This window comes from Panthera uncia, assembly GCF_023721935.1.
Source record: "Panthera uncia isolate 11264 chromosome A3 unlocalized genomic scaffold, Puncia_PCG_1.0 HiC_scaffold_11, whole genome shotgun sequence".
NCBI classification, from domain to species: Eukaryota; Metazoa; Chordata; class Mammalia; order Carnivora; family Felidae; genus Panthera; species Panthera uncia.
Window position 1 is genome coordinate 65063786 of NW_026057578.1, and position 14859 is coordinate 65078644.

Consider the following 14859-nt stretch of genomic DNA (forward strand, 5'->3'; position numbering starts at 1 on the left):
AGTAAGCAAAGGACACTTCCACATAATTAAAAGAAAGTGTAATAAAAAATTAACATCCCTGTAATAACTAAAAGGTGGAAACAATCTAAATGCCCATCAATTCATAAATGGATAAACATGGATAAATGGATATCATAAATGGATGAACCTACAATGGAATATTATTCAGCCATAAACAGGAATGAAGTGCTGATACGTGCTATAACATGCTTGAAACTTGAAAACATTATGCTAAGGGAAAGAAACCATGATTACATCTGGATAAAATGTCTAGAATAGGCAAATGTACAGGCTGAGTGGAAAGTAAATTAGTGATTGCCTAGGGCTGTGGGTGAAGGAGGGTGGAGGTGATGGCCAGGGGTGCTGGCTTCTTTTTGGGATAATGAAAATGTTCTAAAATTGAGTGAGGTTATGAATGCCCAACTGAATATACTAAATATCACTGAATTGTTATACTTTAAATGAGTGAATTGTGAATTATATCTCAATAAAGCTGTTATACACACAGTGAAAAAAAGAATTAACATCCCTCGTAAAGAGGAGAGCCCAATCACAACCTCCCTTTAGAGTCACTTGGAAGTTATTAAGTGCCAGAGTTTATCTCATACAGAAATAAATATTTCTGTCTATTTCATGACTAAGACACAAACTTTGCGGCTGACAACAGCATTCGATGAGCTAATGTATATCTGCTAGTTATGACTTCACAAATTATTGAAATGTTGTAGTTTAAGGTCCAAATTGTTACCATTTGTTAAAACTAGACTTGCATGAGAAATTAAAATATAATAATGATGATTAATTTTTAGCCTAAGTGCTCTCTTAACTGAAATGCTTTCTTTTTAGTCTGCCATAAATGTGTTCAATTAATAATCATTTTCCTTGGTGTTCAGGAGAAGGCCAGTATTCAGACCTAACTTCGGAGCATAAAGAAAAGTAAATTTAACATCCCCTGAAAGATTCTTCTGGAGATTAGCTTATGGACTCCCTAGACCCTAGTCTCATGATGGGTTTGGGCACCATGATGTATCTTTCTTCTGAAAAGCTCAGTGCTCTACCCTAGTTTTATTATCTGGTGTTAATATGTAGCTGTTATTTTTATTATTATTATTGTTTCTAAGTAGGCTCTACGCCCATCGTGGATCTAGAAATCACGACCCTGAGATTAAAAGTCGCTTGGTCTACCAACTGAGCCAACCAGCCCCCCTCTATTTGTTAACTTCATGTATGTTTCTGATCTCCCCCAACTGCACTGGAGAGAACAGGGCCTACATCTCTTACTTCCTGGACACCAATAATGGTTAGCATTGAGCTGCATAATTTAAATTAAGTAACTTAAGTGCTTAGTAAATGTGTATTAAGTAAGCAAGTCACAAATTAATCCCCTGCCAGCCCTGTTCTTCAGTGGGGCGATCTGACAGGTACTAAAAGACCCTACAGCCTTGAAGTCCTCCCTCAAAACGAGCTTCTGTGCCTAAGAATCCCACCATCACTTATCTCTTTTTTTTGTTGTTATTTTTTAATGTTTATTTATTTTTGAGAGAGAGAAACACAGTGTGTGTGGGGGGTGCGGTGCGGTTTGCAGAGAGAGGGAGACACAGAATCTGTAGCAGGCTCCAGCCTCTGAGCTGTCAGCACAGAGCCAGACAAGGGGCTCAAACTCACAAACCGCGAGATCATGACCTGAGTCAAAGTTGGAGGCTTAACCAACTGAACCACCCAGGTGCCCCTCATTTGTCTCTTTTGGATAAAACATTGTCTCCAAGAGCCCTGTATTAAAATGTAAATATTGGGGTGCCTGGGTGGCAGGTTAGGCGGCAGACTTCAGCTTAGGTCATGATCTCGTGGTTTGTGGGTTCCAGCCTCACGTCAGGCTCTGTGCTGACAGTTCAGAGCCTGGAGCCTGCTTCAGATTCTGTGTTTCCCTCTCTCTCTGTCCCTACCCTGCTCATGCTCTGTCTCTCTCTCTCAAAAATAAATAAACATTTATTTTTTTAATGTTTTTATTTATTTTTGAGACAGAGAGAGACAGAGCGTGAGTGGGGGGTGGGGCAGAGAGAGGGGGAGACACAGAATCCGAGGCAGGATCCAGGCTCTGAGCTGTCAGCACAGAGCCCGACGCGGGGCTCTAACTCACGGAGTGTGAGATGATGACCTGAGCTGAAGTCAGACGCTCAACCGACTGAGCCACCCAGACGCCCCATAAATAAACATTTAAAAAAGCGTTTTTAAAAATGTAAATATCTAACCTGGGAGGTTGCCATCACTAGCACCTGGTCTTTAGTAGTTTCCTAGCAGAGAGCTTGGGCCTAGGATTGAGTCCAGGGAAAGGGCCAGAGAACTTAAGGTCCCATTTTGGGGTGTGAGTTAGGTTTCTGTGGGGTGGGGCACGGAATATCCAACTGGGCTACAGTGCATCTCCACACAACCAGAACTGATCTGTAGTATAGAGCCTTCACAAACTAAGCCACGCTGCTAGATAGGAACCAAGTTTTAGGGTGAACTCCCATCTGATCAAGGCAGACAAGTGACTGATCCAAGATTACACCAAGAGCACCGTCTGAGTGGTGATGAGGCACTAGGCTGCACCGCTTTTCAGAAGTAACTGCTGCTCTCTTTCAAATCACAATGAGAACCAAAGCTGGGGAACAGAGGTGAAGGAATGTCTGGGGGAACCAGAGGGTTTTATTAACTTAAATTCCCATCTGGAACTGCCCTCCAGAATGATGGGAGGATGGGTCAATGTGGTATGGCTCTTGACCCAGAACCAATATAATTTCTGGATTCTGAGCAATCTGTACATAAACATAACCTACACCCATGCACAACATACCTATGCTTCAGGGCTTCCACATACATAAATCCAGGATTTTTTTTCCCTATGAATTGTTTGCTAGGAGTCAGAAGTCAGCAGCATCCCAAAGTGAGTGGGGGTCACAGATACCAGGCAGGTCCTCTCTCTTCTACCAACCCCCAGTAGGAAGCAGATGGGACAGGTTCCTATGGTTACAAGGGCTTGGCTGCTTTATTACTTTCATTCTTCTGGGCGTTTTTACAAGAAGTAAGCAAAGTACAAATATTTTATAGCCCTTTGGCTACAAAGTATGATATTCCATTTCAAAGAATGAAGGCCCCTGTAAAGGTGAGCCCCTAACTACAAGCTTCTTTGGGAATCGATCACATTATTAAGTACGAGAGCTTATCTGATACACAAATATTTCTCTAGGTTTATGACTGGTAAGACATAACTCTTAGGGTTGGTAGCATAGAAACTGTGTGGGGTGGGGAAGGAGTGGCACAGAGGTAGGGGTCAAGCTTCACCATTCACCAACCATTCACTGGAGCTTGGGCGTTACTGAACTGTGCTTAGCCGGTTCTCTCATTTGTAAAAGAGAAATAAGTGATACAGTCCTGTGAAGAGTAAATAAGATAATGTGAAGAAAGCACATTGTGAGCGGCTTACCAAATGTTCGTTGCTCCTTCTCTTTCTTTGCAGATGGTGAGCTGAATTAACTAACTGGTAAGGAAGGTTTCTTTTCTTTTTTTTTTTTTAAAGTTTTTATTCATTTATTCATTTATTTTGAGAGAGAGCGAGCACAAGCAAGCTGGAGAAGAGTAGAGAGAAGGGCAGGGGAGACAGAGAATCCCAAGCAGACTCCACGTTGTCAGTGTAGAGCCCAACACAGGGCTCGAACCCACGAACCATGTGACCGTGACCTGGGCTGAAATCAAGAGTCAGACACTTAACCGATTGAGCCACCCAGGCACCGTGGTGAGGAAGATTTCTGACAAGTATCCAAATAAGGCTCTGAAAGCTCTCAAGGGTAAGAAGAATCTAAAAAATAAGCTGCAAAAAAGAAAGCAATCTGTTTCATTAACACTTAAAATAGTGTAGAACTGGAGAGTAGCCAGACCAATCCTGTTTCTATTAATTCTGTGTACTGAGTTCTCTGTGGTGGGTATCTGTCTCACCCCTGAAGTTAGAAATTCCTCAAGGGAAGGCATGAGGACTGAGAAACCTAAGACCCCTGTCTTGTTGAACCTGAATCTCCACAGAACTAGTATGGAGCCTCCTAGTTTGATGGTTGATTAAAACTGAATCATTTTATCTCCCCTCCTTGCCAGTTGGTTCTGAAATCTGATTCTCCTTAGGTAATTTTGGACCCCCTTAAGGCTTACTTATAGGCCAGCTTTCACATTTTTACCCCCATTGTATGCCCAACATGCATGAAACAAATTTACCTGTGCTTTCCAGCAGGTGATTTCTACAGGAGTGAGCCAGCTTGGGTGATATACAAGCCAAATTATGCCTGTGTTCTTATCTATACTCCATATACTCCATAATTCCACTGGTTAGTGATTGACATTCAATGGACCCGCTGCTTTCTCCTACCCAAGCGTTTTGCACCCAAGGATAGAAGCAAAGTGTGATGTCCCTCCATGTCAAAATGGCTTACTAACCCTTCACCAGTCTGAGATATTCTATGAACTATTTGTAGCATTTAGACCCACATGCTATTTTTTCTGGGCTATATATCTACATATCTATATCTATATCTATATTTTTTGCTATCTTTTTGATCTAATAAATCCTGCATGGAAATGGAAGTGTGGTCATTACTTTATTGGTTCACAGACTTCTCTACAGGCTTCTGGATTTCCCTTCTCTTTTTACAAACAGGGAACCAACAAAGATGTGACATATCCTCTTTCCTCCCTCCTCTGTCCACATTCCTTTATTTCCTTCTTTCACTTCCTTCTACCAATTCATAGCCATAATTCTCCCTGTAATGCACTCTAGCACCCTAATGCTAAGGACTGATGATCCTTAGCACTAGGACAGTGGACAGCCTAGAACTCTCAGGGACGTTATCAAACTGGGTACATTCTGAGTCAGTATTGTATACACACTGATGTACATTGCATGTGGTTCAGCTGGGCCATGACAGCTCATTGATAACTCACTCATCCTGAGTAGGAGTGCCAGTGAAATTAAGTTCATGATATTTAGTTCATTCTTATCACACACCTTGAGTTTCTAGGGACATCTCCGGTGTCCCTATCAGAACATACAGATAATTCCAGAAAGGAGAGCCATGTAAGTGTGTACTTTCCCTTTGTTGTTCCTTTCTCATGCCTTGCGAGCTGCCAATGTGTTTATTCTCAGCCAGCAATATGAGAACCCAGGCGACAGTCCTGTTTGACCCTGGCCAGTTACCAGGAGAGAGAACTTCCTCCGAATTGTATATGTATACTTGGTTGCTTCAGAGATGTCATTAAATTTGAACACTGTCTAAAATAAGCTCTCAGGTTTCATCAGAGCTTTGGATACACTGTAAATGACGCATCATAAAGACCCCACCCCTCTCTGATCCCGATAAGGCGAGGGTTAAGGTCCATCTCTGTTTGCCACACTCTAGTTCCTTCTGTCTAGGCCACAATACAATTTCTGGAACCAACTAGTTCCTTTCTCAGCTGGCTCTAAGAACACTGTATTCTTTCTCAGTATTGAATGGTTAACTCATACACAAAGTAAATGCCCAATACTTATTAATGACCGTGACTCAATCATCCAGGTGGTTATTAAGCTAAGATTGGTCACCCCAGAGCTCCCACTTCACCATATCCTGCCAGAGAGAGCACTTCCACCCCTCCCTACAAAGATTGCCACCACCCACCACTATACTCTGTAGGGCAGGGCAGTCATCCGGAAGTTCCTTGACCTTCGTATTAATATTCAAAATCTGCACAGCTCAGGCTGATTTCCCATCTCCCTGCAAGAGCCTGTCATGCTAGTCAGACCGTCTTATACCCCATTTGCCTCAGTCACTGCCAGAAGAACACCTTCTAGGTTACCCAACATCACATGGGCCATTCATCCCAGTACCCTTGAGTTCATCACCTAATCTAATCCAGTCCCTCTCTGCCCTCCCCAAACTCTCCCACTGCACCCTTCTCAACTCCTGCTCTGTCACCATCAAACATCCTGATAGCCTCCTCTTCTTTGACCACCCCTCCACCTCTAGGCGGTGAGTGAAACTGGCTTCCCTCCCAGGTGGAAGATGCTTTTACTTTTTCCCTCACTCCCAGGCACCTCAGGGCCAGGGGGTGTGCGAGGTGTTCTGCTTGCCTTTTCCAAACTATTTCTTTAATCCTTCTGAATGTCCAGCTGCTTCAAATCCCCTGTGGTCACCCCTTACCCTTTAGGCTCCTCACTTCCGAGCTTCACTGTCACAGTTCTTCACCCTTGTCTGACCTGCATCGTTACTTCCCAACCCTGCTTAGGTGCCATGGCCCAGCACTGCCATTCCACTTTTGCAAACACCTTCCACACTAACCTCATCCTTCTTTTATCTGTCTTGTTGGCTTGGAATATCCCATTCTGTTGACCCCCAACTCCCTGGCTCTCAGAGCTTGCACCCAAGCAGCCAGTTATTGCTAGAGGAAATCACACCATGTAGCTGATTGATTTCACTTTGAATTGTGACCTGAAACCTCAAAGGAACACTCTGCACTGCCTGGCAAATACTATCAAGTTTTCCAGGAAAGTTCAATGTCCCATGCTACAATGATGTTCTCAGGGGTGTCTGGCTGGCTCCGTTGGAAGAACTTGTGACTCTTAGCCTTGAAGTTGTGGGTTCGAGCCCCACATTGGGTATAGAGATCAGTAAAAATAGAGAGATAGATAGATAGATAGATTTGTCAGAGATTTTGCTCAAAAAAAATTTTTTTAATAAAAAAGTAAAATGACGTTCTCACTTTTTCCTTTTTTTCCTCAAAATCTTCCACACTGCAGGGGCGCTCAGGTGGCTCAGTTGATTAAGTGTCTGACTTTGACTCAGGTTATAATCTCATGGTTCATGAGTTTAAGCCCTACATCAGGCTCTGTGCTGACAGCTCAGAGCCCTGAGCCTGCTTTGGATTCTGTGGACTCCCTCTCTCTCTCTGCCCCTCCCCATCTCACACTCTCTCTCAAAAATAAATACACATTAAAAAAAAATTAAAAGGCTTCCATACAGCGAATCTTTAATAGCTGCAAAGTATCTCCCCCAGAATGCTTATCATGACTCTCATTTTTTTTCAAGTTTTTTAAGAGTTTATTTATTTTGAGAGAGAGAGAGAGAGAGAGAGAGAACGTAAGCAGAGGAGGGACAGAGAGAGAGAGAATTGCAAGCACATTCCACACTATTAGTGTGGAGCCCAATGCGGGACTTGAACTCACGAACTGTGAGATCATGACCTGAGCCGACGTCAAGAGTCAGATGCTTAACAGACTGACTACTCAGGTGCCCCACTGATGGGTTTTTAAAAAATGATTCTGGGGCGCCTGGGTGGCTCAGTCGGTTAAGTGTCCGACTTCTGCTCAGGTCACGATCTCGCGGTCCGCGGGTTCGAGCCCCGCATCGGGCTCTGGGCTGATGGCTCAGAGCCTGGAGCCTGCTTCCGATTCTGTGTTTCCCTCTCTCTCTGCCCCTCCCCCGTTCATGCTGTGTCTCTCTGTCTGAAAAATAAATAAACGTTAAAAAATAAATAAATAAAAAATGATTCTGATGGTTTTAACATAAGTCCACAAATTGTATTCCTCCACGTGGGAGGTGATGCTTCATTTGCCTCCCCTTGAGTGTGGGCCACACATAGTGACTGGTTTCAAATGAATGGAGTGGAAAAGGGAAACATAGCCACTTTACAGTGGGGAAACCTGGCAGACACTACCTTACATGGTGATTCAAGTGATCCGAGTAATAAAGCATGCAAATAACAAATCAGTTTGATATCATGTACCCTGGATATGATTTAATGAGGGGGGCCTAACACCTCTGTAGTATTCTTCCCCAAACCCATGAATGACCTCTGTCTTCGCATGAGAAAATATCCATACCCCAGCTGAGAGACATTCCACAAAACTGTACTATACCAAAGAGTACTATACCAGTAGTACTTTTTTTTTTTTTTTTTTCAACGTTTATTTATTTTTGGGACAGAGAGAGACAGAGCATGAACGGGGGAGGGACAGAGAGAGAGGGAGACACAGAATCGGAAACAGGCTCCAGGCTCTGAGCCATCAGCCCAGAGCCTGACGCGGGGCTCGAACTCACGGACCGTGAGATCGTGACCTGGCTGAAGTCGGACGCTTAACCGACTGCGCCACCCAGGCGCCCCATACCAGTAGTACTTTTAAAAAGCATCAAAGTCATTAGAAAAAGGGAAAGACCGAGAAATGGTCACAGACTGAAGGAGACCAAGGAGAGAGGATAATTAAATGCAACATGGGATTTTAGATCAGAAACTGGAACAGTAAAAGATCATTCGTGGAAAAACTGGGAAATTCTGAATAAAGTCTGCAGCATTGGTAGTAATATCATACCAATGTTAAGTTCCTCTGGGCATGTAAGATGTTAACACTAGGGGAAACGGGGTAAAGGACATATGGGAACTCTGTACTGTATTTTCAACTCTTCTGTAAATCTAAAATTATGTCAAAATAAAAATTAAAACTAATAACTCTCACATCTCGTCTTCATAGCCTTCTTTCGGCTGATGACCTTACCTCATACATCCATGATAAGATAAAAGTGTCAGAACAGAACTTTCATTCTCTCACAGCCCATTAGCTGCTGTGTCTGTGTCTGCCTCCATCTTGCTGGTGGAAGAGGAAAGCCATCCTTGCTCTCCCTGAGGGCTAACCCTTCCACTCTGGGTCCCATTCTCTCTACCTTCTCCCTTTCTCCAGGATGCCCCTCCCTCACCTACTTCTCTTCTGTCCTACATCAGCAATCCCCCCCTCTCCTGGATCATTTCCATCACCATGTAAACACCATCTCTCACATTAATAAGACCCTCCCTTGACTCTTCATGTCTCTCATTCCACTACCCTGTTTTCCTCATCCCCTTGGAAAATATTTTGCAAGACTTATCTGCATGTGTTCTCTCCTCAATTACTATTTCCTGTCAATTTCTCTCCATGATCGCCATGATTCTGCCAAAATTACCAAAATCCATTGGACCATTCTGTGTCATCTTACTGATTTCTCAGTGGCATTCAGTACAATTGACCATTAGCTGTCTTTTGAAAACCCTTTTCTCCTGGCTTCTGTGACACTCCTTCTCCTAGCTTATTGCTACTTCATCTGCCAGTGCTCCTCAATGCTCTATCCTGGCTCCTCCTCTTTCCTGGTCAACTGAGTCAGTTGAGTGCCCAGCTCTTGGTTTTGGCCCAGGTCATGATCTCACAGTTCGTGAGTTCGAGCCCCATGTCTGCGCTGTCAGCACAGAGCCTGGAGCCTGCTTCGGATTCTGTGTCTCCCTCTCTCTCTGCAACCTCCCCTGCTCATTCTCCGTCTGTCTGTCTCTCTCTCTCTGTCAAAAATAAATAAATGTTTTTTTAAAAATTTAAATGAATTAAATAAATAAAAAGTTTAAATAAAATAAGTTCTTAAAAAGAAAATTTAACACCCATTTATGATACTCCCAGGAAACTAGAATTAAAAAAAAAAAGTTTTTAAACCTGAAAAAGGGCATTCATAGTAAAAAACTCACAGCCAATATAATACTTTATATCAAGCAATTGAATGCTTTCTCTCTAGGATCAGGAATAAGGCAAGAATGTCTACTTTCATCACTTCTATTCAGTGCAATAAATAATATTTAAAAGAAAGAAGTAAAATATTTTTTGAAGATAATATGATTGTGTACATATCAGAGCCTAAGAAATCTACACACACAAAAAAGCTGCTAGATCTATTAATGAATTTAGCAAGGTTGAAGGGTATAACGTCAGTATATAAAAATACATTGTATTTATGTATACCAGTAATGAACAATTGGAAAATGAATTTACAATACAATTGACCCTTGATAATATGGTTTGAACAGCACAGGTCTGCTTATAAGTGGATTTTTTATAGTACTTTGTTTAAAAAAAATTTTTTATAGTACTGTACTTTAATTGTATTTTCTCTTTCTTATGATTTTCTTAATAACATTTCTTTCCTCTAGCTTGCTTTATTGTAAAAATATAGTATCTAATACATATAATTATTATAGTACATAACATAAAATTTTGTTAATCAACTGTTTATGTTACTGATAAGGCTTCCCATCAACAGTATGCTATTAGTAGTTAGGTTTTGGGGGAGTCAAAAGTTACACTGGGGATTTTTTTTTCTTTTTAAAAACATTTTTTTTAACATTTTATTTATTATTGAGAGACAGAGCGAGACAGAGCACGAGCATGGGAGGGGCAGCGAGAGGTGGAGACACAGAATCTGAAGCAGGTTCCAGGCTCTGAGCTGTCAGCACGGAGCCCGACGTGGGGCTCCAACTTACAAACTGTGAGATCACGACCTGGGCCAAAGTCTGTTGCCCAACCAACTAAGCCACCCAGGCGCCCCTACACTGGGGATTTTTGACTGTTGAGGGTCAGCACTCCTAAACCTTGTGTTGTTCAAGGGTCAGCTATAACATCAACAGATGAAATGCTTATGGTTAAATTTAACAAATATGCATAAGATCTTTACACTGAAAACGACAAAACATTTTGAGAGAAACTAAAGTGAGTTCTAAATAAATGGGTGACATAGACTAGAAAACTCAATATTACTAAAATGTTAATTCTCCCCCAAATTTGATATATAGATTTAATGTGATCCCAATAAAAATCCCAGCAGGCTTTTTCATAGAAATTGACAAGCGCAGTCTAAGATGTATATGGAAATGCAAAGGACCAAGAATAGCTGAAACAACATTGAAAAAGAACCACAACATTGGAGGGCTTCTGCTCCTTGATGTCAAGACCATCTTAACCAAGCTGGCAGAGTCCTAGAGCAAGGACAGGCGCGTACGTCAACAAAACCAGAGAGTTCAGACATCGACCCCACACACATATGGTTAACTGAGTTTTGATAGGTGGCAAGGATAGTTTTTTCACTGTATGGTACTGGAACAACTAGCCAGACATGTGAGTTAAAAAACAAAACAAAATGAAAAAAAAATACATGCACAAAAACCTTGACTTTAAAAAAAAAAATGTTTTTTAATGTTTAGTTATTTCTGAGACAGAGAGAGACAGAGCATGAGTGGGGGAGGGATAGAGAGAGAGGGAGACACAGAATCAGAAGCAGGCTCCAGGCTCTGGGCTGTCAGCACAGAGCCAGACGCAGGGCTCAAACTCGCAAATCGTGAGATCATGACCTGAGCCGAAGTGGGTCGCTCAACTGACTTAGCCACCGAGGCGCCCCTTGACATTTTTTTTTAACATAAATTAACGTATTTATTATAGGCTATCAGTGTTTCAAATGGTGGAGCTTCTACTGGTCTTTCAATTCCTTCAGTCTCCTGATGGCAGATTTTCCTTGTGACAGCAGAAATGGTGTTTGTTATAGATCCAGGCTCCACCAGCCACCGTTTTCATGAAGGAACCACAGTGCTAGATCCCCACAGCTCCTCTTTTCATCTTGGTTTTGCCACAGAGGGAGCAGGTGTACTCGGTGTGCTGGCTTATTTCAATTGTCTTCACCATTTTCCTGAACTAGGCACTTGAACAGTTTCCTGGTGCGGTTAGCCATGTTGCCTCAGATGAGATCCCAGCCCAGTCAAAAACTTTGACTCTTATATTATACATAAAAATTGACTTGAAGTGGATCATAGATCTAAACTTAAAAGCTAAAACTATGAAAGTTCTAGAATAAAATGTTGAGAAGACGACAAAAAGTTGGATGATTTCCGCATAAATAATAATGGTGAGACGCGTGTGAGAGAACTTTGTAAGAGAGAACTGTCTTGTACAGTAGGATAGGAACATGTACCATGTGAAGCTGGGGAGAAAAAGCAGCTGACTGCCTCTAGTGGAACAGGAATCAGGGTGGGGAAGGGAGCTCCTGGTTTTTAACGCTTGTAGTACGATTTGACTTTTATACTATGTACATGCATTTATTTGATAAAAGTAAAAATCTGTATTATTTTTAATTACAATAGATTTCACCTAATGAGTATCTACATATTAATGTAGGAAATAGTGTACTAAATACTTATTATGTAGCGCTTTACATTTTATGAAAGAATTTCAAGGGCCAAAATATATAAAAAACAGTTTTTTCATGGTTAGGGGCTAGAAGTTTTGATTTGGAGACAAAGTTAACTTTTTTAATGACAGATAAAATGACACTTGATAAAAATTATACACATACATATGTGTATATATTAAGGTGGGGCCCGAATATACAAATGCAAACTAGTTTTATAAACCTAAACCAAACTGAGTAATATCTCCATTTTATCAAGAGTACATCCAATGAGGTGTGCCTGGGTGGCTCATTCGGTTAAGCATCAGTCTTCAGCTCAGGTCATGATCTCGCAGTCCGTGAGTTTGAGCCCCGCGTCAGGCTTTGTGCTGACAGCCTAGAGCCTGCTTCTGATTCTGTGTCTCCCTCTCCCTCTGCCCCTCCCTCACTTGCACTCTGTCTCTCTCTGTCTCTCAAAAATAAACACTAAAACAATTAAAAAAAAAAAAAAAAGAGTACATCCAATGAAACCCGGTTCTTTAGAATTAATGAACACATGGCATCAAACTGTTTGACAATGATTATCTAGGAGAGAGAGAGGTTTGCTGGGTAGTGGTCAAGAAGAACTTTCATTCTTCAATCTTTTTTTTAAAGATTTTATTTTCACGTAATCTCTGTAGCCAATGTGGGGCTCAAGTTCACAACCCCCAGATCAAGAATTGCATGGGCTACTGACTGAGCCAGCCAGGTGCTCCTCATTCTTCCTTCTATATAATGTACCTTTGTTTCCTACTAATATATTACCCATGAAGTACCAAAAATTTTAAGAATTAATAGCCCATTATAGTAAACGTTTACACATTACACTTCCTTTTAGCCATCTGCGAGAATAACATTTATCCTATTTAAGGTTTAAGTTCATATATTATGTGTGTGTGCAGGAGTGTGCACACACACACACATATACTCTAAACCTATGTGAAGAAACTAGTATAGGATATTAACTAGGTAATGTTCTTAAAGAGCACTTCTAATTGTTTCTTAAGGAACATAATTCTTTTCTCCAATGCTGATTATATTTAATATGATATATTTTTGTTTTAGAAGTATCCTTTATGTAGTCAAGAAAAACTCAAAACCCAAATCCTTATTCAATCAATTAATATTTTATATTACTCATTGAATTTTTTATTTTTATTATTTTTTTAATATTTATTTTTGAGAGGGGGGGGAAGGGGGAGGGGCAGAGATAGAGGGAAACACAGAATCTGAAACAGGCTCCAGGCTCTGAGCTGTCAGCACAGAGCCCAACGTGGGACTTGAACTCACGAACCACAAGATCACAACCTGAGCCAAAGCCGAATGCTTAACTGACTGAGTCACCCAGGCACCCCTCATAAATTTTTTTAAGTGTTTATTTTGAGAGAGAGAGAGAGTCTGCATGCAAACAGGAGAGAGGCAGAGAGAGAGAGAGAGAGAGAGAGACAATCCCAAGCAGGCTCTGCACTGTCAGCACAGAGTCTGATTCGGGGCTTGATCCCACCAACTGAGAGATAATGACCTGAACTGATATCAAGAGTCTGACGCTCAAATGACTGAGCCACTCAGGTCCCCCACCCATTAAATTTGTATTAACTACTTTCTCTCCTTTTCCATCCAGTCTTTGGCTTTGATGTTGTTTTTTCAGAAAGAGAGAGCATGAGAATGGGAAAGAGGGACGGGGTGAGTTGGGGAGAGAGAATCTTAATCCATGCTGAACACAGAGCCTGAAGCCTGACTCAGGACTTGATCCCATGAGCCTGGGATAATGACCTGAGCCAAAATCAAGAGTCAGGGTCTCCATCACCTGAGCCACCCAGGAGCCCCTGATGTTGGCTTTCAAATTTGATTCTTATTTGATGGAATGCAGGAGTTTGGTCAGAAAAGTTTAATTTTGGGGTGCCTGGGTGGCTCAGTCGGTTAAGCATCTGACTCTTGATTTTGGCTTAGGTCATGATCCCAGGCTCATGGGATCGAGCCCCACATCAGACAGTGCAGACCCTGCATGGGATTATCTGTCTCCCTCTCTCTCTGCCCCTCCCTACTCACTCTCTCTCAAAAATAAATAAACATTTTTTAAAGTTTAATTTTTAATTTTGTCATATTTTTTTCTTAGTCAAATATATCAAACTGGCTTCTGTCAAAATTTAAAAGCAACATCTGTAAAATTTGAGAATAGTTTTAGGAGTATACCTGGGTATGAAATCTTGCAAAAATATTGACATTTCTTCCATAGGGCACTGGAATCACAAAAGACTAACAATCAAAGCATAAAATGAGAGTAATTTTGAGCAGTGAGTGAGAAATTACAAAGGTGTTAAAGAGCTATAAAAATAGATAATATCTTAGGGCATCTGGGTGGCTCAGTCAGTTAAGCCTCTGACTCTTGGTTTCAGCTCAGGTCGTGATCTCGCAGTTCATGGTTTTGAGCCCCGCGTTGGGGCTCTACACTGACAGTGTGGAGCCTGCTTGGGATTCTCTTTCTCTCCCTCTCTCTCTGCCCCTCCCCTGCTTGTGCTCTCTATCTCTCAAGATAAATAAAATAAACTTTAAAAAATGTTTAAACAGGGGCACCTGGGTGGCCCAGTCAGTTGGGCAACCAACTTCACTCAGGTCATGATCTCACAGATCGCGGGTTCCGGGCTCTGTGCTGACAGCTCAGAGCCTGGAGCCTGCTTCACATTCTGTGTCTCCCTCTCTCTCTGCCCCTCCCCCCACTCATGTTTTCTCTCTCTCTCTCTCTCTCTCTCTCAAGAGTAAATAACATAAAAAAATTTTTTTTACATGTTTAAATAAAAAGTAAGTAATATCTTGGATGTGT